This window comes from Pinus tabuliformis, chromosome 5_2, assembly GCF_031772625.1.
Source record: "Pinus tabuliformis cultivar Carrire ecotype Pingquan chromosome 5_2, CPIR1, whole genome shotgun sequence".
Lineage (NCBI taxonomy): Eukaryota > Viridiplantae > Streptophyta > Pinopsida > Pinales > Pinaceae > Pinus > Pinus tabuliformis.
The window spans coordinates 127463677-127473831 of NC_142306.1; positions in this window are offsets into that span (position 1 = coordinate 127463677).

Consider the following 10155-nt stretch of genomic DNA (forward strand, 5'->3'; position numbering starts at 1 on the left):
TATTTTTGATTATCTTGAAGATTTAGATTTTGACGAAAGCTTTGAGTTGTCACTGTTTAAAGCCAAGTCTGAAAGTGCGCTCGATTCTCTAGTCCTTGACCCTGATTTTGCAGCTGCTATTGAATTTGAGAAACATAACAAATTGGTCGAAAATTTCATCTTGAGACATCTCCAGACACATATTCAAGCTACCACCCTTGCTGATTTTGTTGAGAATATTTCTGATCATATTGGATCCACTATCATGGCTCACGAAGAATCTTATCCTCCTTATGTTTCAGTTTCACCTATAATCACCTATCCCGAATCCACAGTCGGTTCTCCTCCTACTTCTCCTACCCCTCCGACTCCCCCGACACCACAGCCTCCTCTTATTATAGTCCCTGCTATCACAGCTCCTCCTCTTCATACTCCTCCTACTCCCCCTCTTAGAACAATGGCTGCTCGGTTTGCCCCACTTGCTTTGCCTGCAAATCTTCATGATATGCCAGCTGATTATCAAAGTAAAATTCCCATGTTTGATGGTACTCCGCAAAGTATTACTGCTCAACAACATATCGAAAAAATGACCACTTTCTTTGATCTATATGAGTTAGATGAAGAAGATGTTACCATGCGGTTGTTTGTGCAAACATTTGCCGGAGAAGTTAGAAAATGGTTCAGAGGGTTGACAGCTAACAACATTGCCACTTTGGAAGCACTTCAGAATCAATTCTTAGATCGATGGGAAATCAGAAAGGATCCGCTTCAGATTAATGTCGAATACAACAACCTCAAGCGCAATCCAGGTGAGTCAGTTCAAGATTACATAATCAGATTCAATACAGTTTACAATGCTATTCCCGATGACTTGAGGCCATCTAGAAAATCTGCACTTCTTAAGTTCCCGGATGGTTTTGATCCGGAGATGGCTTATTCATTGAGAGATAGAGATCCTCCTACCTTGGACGATATGCAGAAGATTGCTGTCAGCGTTGAGGCAAATTTGAGTGACAAAAGAGCAAGGATGAAGGTAGAAAAGCGAGTCACAATCAAAGAGGAAGCATCCACTTCAAATCAGCTACTTTGTGATGTTGAGTAGATAAAGAGGGCACTTGAGAAGGTTACTATTGATAAGCCGGAGCCTCAGATTCGTAATCCCAATTTCAGAGGTCAACAGCAGCAACAATATAGGATCAAGCAGCGTGAAACAAAGGCACAAGAGGCAGCAGTTCAGCAGCAAATGAAACCTCCTTTTCAACAGAATTTTGTTAGTTAAGAATCTGATGATGAAGGTGATAATGTCGGAGAGGAAAACCACTTCTTCACTCCTGATGACATGCCCACTTATATTACAGAAGAAGATGAGTTGGTGAGTAATTCCGTCATTCCCCAAGATGAGCATTATATTTTGTCAAACGATGCAATACTTGAAGAAGAATCCGAGGAGTATCAAAGAGGATATTTGCATGCTTTATCAGCCCAGCAAGGCCAGCAAAGGCAATTGAGAAACCGAGCTATTCCCATAAATCCCATTCAGAAAAGGAAAGATACATCAGCAAAGAATGATTCAGCTTCCTCACACGCAAAAGGAAAAGATATAGTCGGTCCTTCAACAAGTCAATCATCACCAGCTGCTAAGATGGATCAGCCATCAAATGCACCAAAAGATAAAGCTGATAAAAGAGATAATCCGGCTAAAGAAGGTGAGAAGGTTTCAGTTTTCAGTTTGGAGAATGAGATTGCAAAGTTGAAAGTGCCCATTCCTTTGACAGAAATTATGAAGAATAGCACATACCGAGGCCAGCTCTCCAAGATGTTGAATTTTGATCCAATGCTAGACACGGTGAATGTACAAGATGATCAGCCAGAGTTGATTTTTGGGCCAGCTTTAAATGGTGAGTCTCCTGAAAGTGATGTTCCTCCATTTTATATCAGTTTGCGATTGCATGAGTTTGTGTTGCACAATGCCATGTTTGACTCGGGAGCTTCTCACAATTTGATGTCGAAAACGATCATGGAGAAGCTGGGACTTGACATCACAAGGAAATATCATGATTTGTATTCGTTTGATTCCAGCCGGGTAAGATGTATTGGTTTGATTAAAGACTTGGTGGTGAGTCTAGATCAAATTCCAGCGAAGAATGTTTTGATGGATGTGGTGGTGGCAGATATTCCTCCGCGGTTTGGCATGCTGCTGTCGAGATCATGGGGAGCCAAGCTCAAAGGTACACTTCAGCTTGATTTTTCTTATGCTACAATTCCAGTTTTCGGTCAAATGAGGAAGTTATATCGGGAACAAAAGATGAAATACATGATCACTAGTGAGGAAAAGCCCGTCAATCATCCTGTAAATTATGTACAAACAGATTTAGAATCTTTTGTTTTGTTTGCGGACAATTTCAATGAGGTAGATAGTCAGTTAGTGCAAGTAGAAGATATACCAGGCATTTCAGAAAATTTCAGAGAAGTTTTGACAAAGGAAAATGAAGAAAGGTCTGTTGTCATAAGGCCAATTGCTGAAACAAGGGGGCAGCAAACAGAGCATGCAACAACATCAGATTTTCAGCATTTAGATGATGATGAGGATGGCCTTTGGACCATGGATTTTGATGGCGCAGTGGGCAGCGATGGTGCTGGTATAGGTGTCTGGATTCGAAGCCCATTTTCAGTCCAAAACCAAGTTCCAAGAAAGGTACGGGTATGTTCTTATAAATTGGCATTTGATTTTTCAAATAATGAGGCGGAATACGAAGCTCTTATTGCTGGTCTGAAAATCCTTCGGAAGTTGAAGGAAAAGAAGATAGCGGTATATGGCAACTCCGAGTTGGTTATCAAGCAAGTGAAAGGTGAATTTCAGGCCAAACATCCTTGTATGCGAGCATATCGGAATGTTGTCCTAGATATCTTAAAGCGGTTTTCAGAACATACTTTGACATGTGTGCCCCGGATTCAAAATGGTGTTGCGGATGCATTGGCAAAGGCAGCAAGTAATCTGAAAATACCCATGAATTCCAGCAATAAGTTTGAGATATATGTGAAGCATCGTCCTACAGTTCCAGATAATCAAAGGTGTTGGCAAGTTTTCCAAGATGACGAAGAAATCAAAGATTTTCTGCAAATTGAGGGTAAATTCGAAGAGATTTCAATAGACACAGAAGCTGAAGGAGTAAATCATATGGATGTATTGCAGCTCAAGGACAATTACATTCCTAAAGGATTAATTCCTTTGGAAGAATTGTTCGATCAAGATGATGTGGCCCGCAAGCCAACTTTGAGGCCAACGGACGAAGGTGTTGAAGATGTCAATCTTGGGACAGCCGAAAATCCAAAGATGGTGAAGCTCTCGAAAGCATTGCCGCCAAAGGTAAAGAAAGAGTATATCAGATTATTGTCTTCCTTCTCTAATGTTTTTGCATGGGACTATTCAGACTTGAAAACTTATGACACAAGTATCATTTAGCATACCATTCCTATAAAGCCAAATCAAAATCCTTTCCGACAAAAGTTGAGAAGGATTAATCCTAAATTGCTGCCGTTGATTGAGAAGGAAGTCAACAGGTTGTATAAGTCTGGAATCATAGTGCCAATCCGGTTTTCTGACTGGATTTCCAACTTGGTGCCCGTGAGAAAGAAGACCGGCGAGATTCGATTGTGCATAGACTTCAGAAATCTGAACAAGGTGTCATTAAAGGACAATTATCCGCTGCCCAAAATGGACCATATATTGCAGCGGGTAGTGGGGGCATCAAGGATGTCATTGCTTGATGGTTATTCCGGGTATAATCAGATTTTGGTACATGAAGATGACCGTGATAAGACAACATTTACTACTCCATGGGGTACATTTCATTATGCCAAGATGCCATTTGGATTGAAGAACGCGGGTGCCACATTTCAGCGGGCAATGGACATGGCCTTTGCAAATGAGAAGGATATCTTTTTAGTTGTTTATCTTGATGATCTGACCATGTTTTCTAAATCAGAGGAAGAGCATTTGTTTCATTTGACTAAGGTGTTTCAAAAGTGCAGAAAGTATGGCATCTCATTGAATCCGAAGAAGAGTCTTTTTGCAATGAGCGAAGGCAAGCTGCTGGGCCATATCATTTCTAAAGATGGCATTCATATAGATCTTGCACAAGTGGAAGCAATTCAGCAATTAGAGCAGCTCCGTAGCAAGAAAGAAATTCAGTCTTTCAATGGTAAATTGAATTTTCTACGTCGCTTCATCCCCAATCTTGCTGAACATCTGAGAGAGATAACCAACATGCTCAAGAAGGACAGCGAGCTCAAATGGACCGAAGAGGCGGTAAAGTCTTTTAATTTGATAAAGGTAATTTTATCTTCAGCTCCAACTTTGATCAGCCCAGATTATACACAGGATTTTGTTTTATTTTCATTTGCTTCTGAGCATACGTTGGCAGCCGTATTGATGCAAAAGAGAGATGGGGTTGAGAGGCCCATCGCTTTTTTCAGCCGTATAATCAGGGATAGAGCGCTGAATTATAATATTATTGAGAAGCAAGCATTGGCGTTGATTAAGACCTTGAAAGATTTCTGGGTATACATATTGAATTCTCATGTTTTAGCATATGTTCCCAATGCAGCTGTTAAGGATGTTTTAGTACAAACGGAACCGGAAGGAAGAAGGGGTAAGTGGATCGCTGCACTATTAGAGTATGATGTAGAAATTAAACCTACCAAGTTGATTAAAGGTCAAGGTCTTGCTAAGTTGATGGCTGAAACAAATCTTCACGTCCTTGATATTAATTTGATTGCTGCCTTGTCTGATGAAGATGAAGAAAATTCAGTTCTACAGGTATCCGATATCTTTGTGTCTTCTCCTTGGTATGCTGATATAGTTTATGTGCTTCAAAATTTGTCTTCACCTCCTGGGATGCCTAGAAACAAAGCTAGAACATTGAAGCTAAAGGCTGCCAAATTTTGCATTATCAAATCAGCGCTTTATTGGAAAGATCCCGGTGGCATATTGCTGAACTGTTTGGTCGAAGAAGAAGCTAAGACAACAGTAGAAGATTTTCATAAAGGTGACTGTGGGGGTCATTTGTTTTGGAAGACCACGGCCAATAAGATTTTGAGAGCTGGTTTCTATTGGCCTTCTTTATTTTCTGATGTGTATAAAGCGGTAAAGAGCTGTCATGAATGTCAAATTCTTCAAGGAAAGCAAAATTTACAGCCGTTGCCTCTCAAGCCCATTGAAATCAGCGCACCATTTCAGCAGTGGGGTTTGGACTTTATTGGCGAAATCCACCCAGCATCTTCCGGGCAGCATCGATGGATCTTGACCGCCACAGATTACTTCACGAAGTGGATTGAAGCCATTCCCACTCGGCAAGCCACGGACTCGGTAATTATTTCTTTTCTTGAGAATAATATCTTGTCACGTTTCGGCTGTCCACACAAGTTGATTACAGATAATGCAGCAGCATTCAAATCGAAGAAAATGGTTGATTTTTGCTATAAATATAACATCAGCTTGGGGCATTCGACCGCCTACCATCCTCAAGGTAATGGGCTGGCTGAATCTTCGAACAAATCTCTAGTGAACATCATAAAGAAATTGTTGGAAATAAATAAGAAGAGCTGGCACAAAAAGTTAGTAAATGCATTATGGGCTGATCGGGTAAGTCAAAAGAAGTCAATCGGTATGTCACCTTTTGAACTCGTTTATGGAGTTGATGTAGTGTTTCCTACTTCACTTAGTGTTCCAGTAGCCAAGTTGTTTCAAGAAGCTGGTGGCGAGGAGGATCCTATGCAACGGCGGATTAGTCAAATGATTCATTTACAGCAGACACGAGAGGAAGTTCATCAAAATTCCCTTAAGTTGCAGGAGCGCATAAAGAAAATCTATGACCAAAAGGCCAAATCAGATGATTTTCAGATCGATGATGTTGTTTTGAGAAGGGATGCCCGAAATGAAGACAAAGGGAAACATGGAAAATTTGACAACTTGTGGAAAGGTCCCTACAAAATTGCAGCATACCGTGGTCCGAATGCTTTTCTTCTCAAAGAAATGAACGGTGATGAATGTCTTGGTGGGTCGGTGAATGGCCGGCTGCTCAAAAGGTATCATGCTTGAGAATTTTCTGCTCTAATCACCCTCATTGTAATTACCATTTTACTTTCATTCTGCAGCAAGTGTGAACTGATCTCCCAGCTTCAGTTTGGGGCCCGCGGTGAAGGCTATAATTCTGAAGATGATGATTAGTTGGTGTGAGTTTTTAAAGTTGTTTTAGTCAGGCTATTTTCTGCATAAAGTGAGTCAGTTAGTGTCAAAATAAGACTAAGATTTCAGTCAATTGTCCAAGTCAAATAAAGTTGTTCAAATTTGGTCACATGAGTAGAAGTTGACTCCATTGCCCAATGGTTGAAAGCACTAGTCTGCTCTCCCAGAGGTCTGTGGTTCTTGATACCTCTAAGGAGCTCCCATCCCCATTGGAGCCAATGTTAGAGTCGGTCTTGAGCCCTCCATCAGCGATCAAAGCTCTTTGCATTTGCATAAGTAGGTGTCTCATCAGTGTCAATTTTTTGCATCCCATTAGGCATGCCAAAAACCTGATGGAGGAGCTGGTGTGTTTATACCCCTCTTGGCATTGCTGGCTCAGGTCATTTCAGTCATTAAGCTCTTTTAAGCTTGTATTGTCTTGTCTTGAGGTCAATTTCCTAGGTCTAGGGTTTTGGTCAAAAATGTCTACAAGGTCATGTTTTGAAGGTCAATAAGTGCTCAGCAAGCCAGAGGGATGATTGTAAAGATGTTTATTCGAGATTTTTAATCTTGTACAGTTAATTTTCACCTTGGATTTAAAAACTCTGTTTTTAAAGCCAAGGTCATTTTAAATTTTTGTAAAAAGTGATGAAATTTCAAAAGTGTTCAGCGGACAAAATGCAACCCTGGTCCCCTTGCCTAGATCCCTCAGATGATCTACCTGCAAAAAGAATCAAGTCAAAGCACTAAATGAGTCAATTTCAGGACAAAGGAAGCCAAAAAGTCAGTTTTGTAAAGTGTCAATGAGAAACTTTAGAAAGTGGGTTTGAGCATGAAATTTTTTCAAATGGAGTTTATAAAAACCCAATCTCCCTCCTTTTACTATAATTATGCATCCAAGGCATTAACAAGTGCGAGTGAGCAAGTATCCAAGAGCTTTGGGCGAAATCTGGTCGAATTCGGGCTCAAGACAGGCGCACGACCCGTCAGGCCAGGCGCGCGACCCGTCAGGTCCGCGCGACCCGTCAGCAAGCATCCAGAAGTATTATTTTGTAACGGGCGCAACCCGTCAAGCGCGCGCGACCCGTCAACGTTTCCCCTACAAACTCAATTCAAAATCTCTCAAACTCCCTTCAAATCTTCAAGTTGTTTGAGGTAGGCCCTCTACACTTCAATTTGGTTGTTGGTTATGATTGAAGGCCCTCATGCTCGTGTTTAAGAATCAAATTGTGCCAGTGGAAGAGGCTTTATATGACTGCAATATTAATGGTTAAAATGTGCTAGGGTTTGTGTTGTTTCAAGGTTTTTCCCTTTGTAATTGTTTCCCTCCTTCCCCTTTCCACTCACATTTGTATTTTCCCATATTATTTTATAAATAAAATGCAAACCCTCCCTTCTCCCTAATCACTAAAAATGTAATAAAAATGCAAACCCTACCCCTCTCCCAAAGCATCAAAAACTCAAACCCTAATCTTGCTGCACTATATGCATGTGTAAACACAAGAATTTGTTAGTAAATATGTAAAGAGTTTTGTAAATATGTTTCCCTATCTTCCCCTGTTAGTGCATGTATTCATATTCCCATATGTTCACTTTCTATACATGTATTCCCATATGCAGTGATTTTTGCAAATGATTTCCCGATATTCCTGATTATAAACTGCAATAATTGTTTGTAATGTTTTCCTTAAATTCCCTGTTATATTCATATATTCCCAATTCCTTGTAAAAAGGTCCCTCCCCTAACATTTCCCTCATGTCCTTGTCCCCTTGAAACAGCATAGAAATCAGCATTTGATAAAGCAGAAGCAGCAGTACATTTTGTCCACTTTGCTCTTTTAAACATGTTAGAAACCGAAACCTATGAGCAAAGTGATGACCAGTCATCAGCTTCAGAGATTGAGGTACAGAGGAGGCCTCATAAGGGTGGTAAGGGTGGACATCATAAGAGAGAGGAGCCCACTTCTTTAGCAGAGTTACAGGCCTGTCCTATGGCAGTCACATGTTTTCAGTATATGTCTTGTTATGAGTTCTGTGAGAGGATCTCTCGGATTCAACACCACAGAGAGTTGGCCCGCCTTTTTGTTTTACACTTGCATGACAGACATGTCAACCTTGCAGGGGTGGACTTTACATTGACACCCGAGGTGATCTCACATGCCATAGGGATACCTAATGTTGGGGAGGTGTGGAACAAGCGCAAGGTGCTAGATTATGTTCATTTTGAGCCTTTTGTCCGGCCACCATTCATGAGACATTTGGCAGGTGTGTTTCCATTCAGGTTTCTCAGGAGCGAGTATGCTCCCATGATGAGGCTCATTATGCACTATTTTACCTGTGAGGGTAGATTTTCACAGGTGTATTCATATCATATTCGCCTCATGATGCACTTCACCCGAGTGAGGATGATGAACATCCCGGTTTTCTTCTATCAGAACATTCAGAGGATGGTGCCCATGTTGCAGAGGAAGAGCCCGGCACAGTAGTACAGGAGCCTTTATCATTATGGTTTGATTCAGCTGGTAGTATTGCATCAGTTGACTCAGCAGGGTATCTCATGGGAGGAGTTCATCTCTCGGGAGTTTTTCACAGCACCACCCTCGCCACATCCCGAGGTTGTTCACGAGGAGGGAGGACCATCTCAGCAGCATGACATCCCTGTTACTAGACCTGTCAGCTCCTCACCTCTGGTCACCTATCAGAAAGGCCCGAGGGCCTTATTTGCAGTAGCTAGGCGAGTACTATCTCCACAGCAGGTGGAAGGGGTCTCGCCTTCATCATCAGATCAGCGAGTGTTATCTCCACATCAGGTGGAAGGGGCCTCGCTCTCTTCAGCAGCACAGGCAGCACAGAGGGGCAAGCAGCCCAATATTGATGAGGGGCCATCAGGAGTTCCAGATATTGAGCTTGTTGATCTTGAGGCCTTTTCTCCGAGCCAAGAGGCAAAGGAGGTCATTCAGTATCTCAAAGATGAAAATGATGCCTTACAGAGGAGATTAGGGCGTGCACGATGGACCATTACATACCTGGAGCAGCGCAACAAACAGTTGGAGGAGGAGAAGGCACTTGATGAGCTATGGAGGATTCGTAGTGACCGAATCTTGAACCGAAGAAGACCCGGTGACCCATTGCCCACTAACCGAGAGTCCATGCTCATCCAGGTCAATGCACACTTGGAGAGGCTATTGGCTAAGGCCAACCAAGAGAAGAGATTGCTAAGGAACATGAAGAACCATTACTGGGCAATAATGCATGTGTGCAAGGCAAAGATGAAAATGTTTCAAAGGCGGTTGACCGAGGCACTGAAAAGGAGAAAGAGGCCAAATCCCCTCTGTATCTTGGCTGAGGCTTCACTCAAGGATCAAGGCACTAAATAGCCCAGCCACAGCACAAATCCCAAAATTTTTTGAGAATTTTGGGTGAATTTTGGTATTTTTTCGCAATTTGCAGGTTTTTCCCATTAACGGGTCTCACCCCCCACGCGACCCTACATCAGGGAAACTCCTTTTGACCAAAACTCAGCATTTCCAGATTTTTCATGCAAAGTTACATATGCTCATGGATGGACTTGAGATTTGGTGAAGTTTTAGGCCTCCAGAAAGTCAAAATACATGCAAAAATAGACTTTCTGCCACTTTTTTGAATTGCAGAAAGCAGTCTTGGAAGATTTTAGTTTTGACAGGGCAAATGAACTCCAAATTCAAAAATTCCAGTTGGGTTGGAAAGTAGACTCACAGTCGTTTCCAACAAGCCCACTTTTGCTCAATTTGGCCACCTTCAAGTGCCCCAAACATGGCTCCAAAGGCGCGCGACCCGTCAGGCAGGAGCGTGCGACCTGTCAGGCAGTTTTGTCCAGAAATGCACTATACAGCTCAGAAAACGTAGATTTGACTCAGTTTGACTTTTTGGGATGAAATGTGATTCTCTTTGATGTAATTATTGTAATTTTT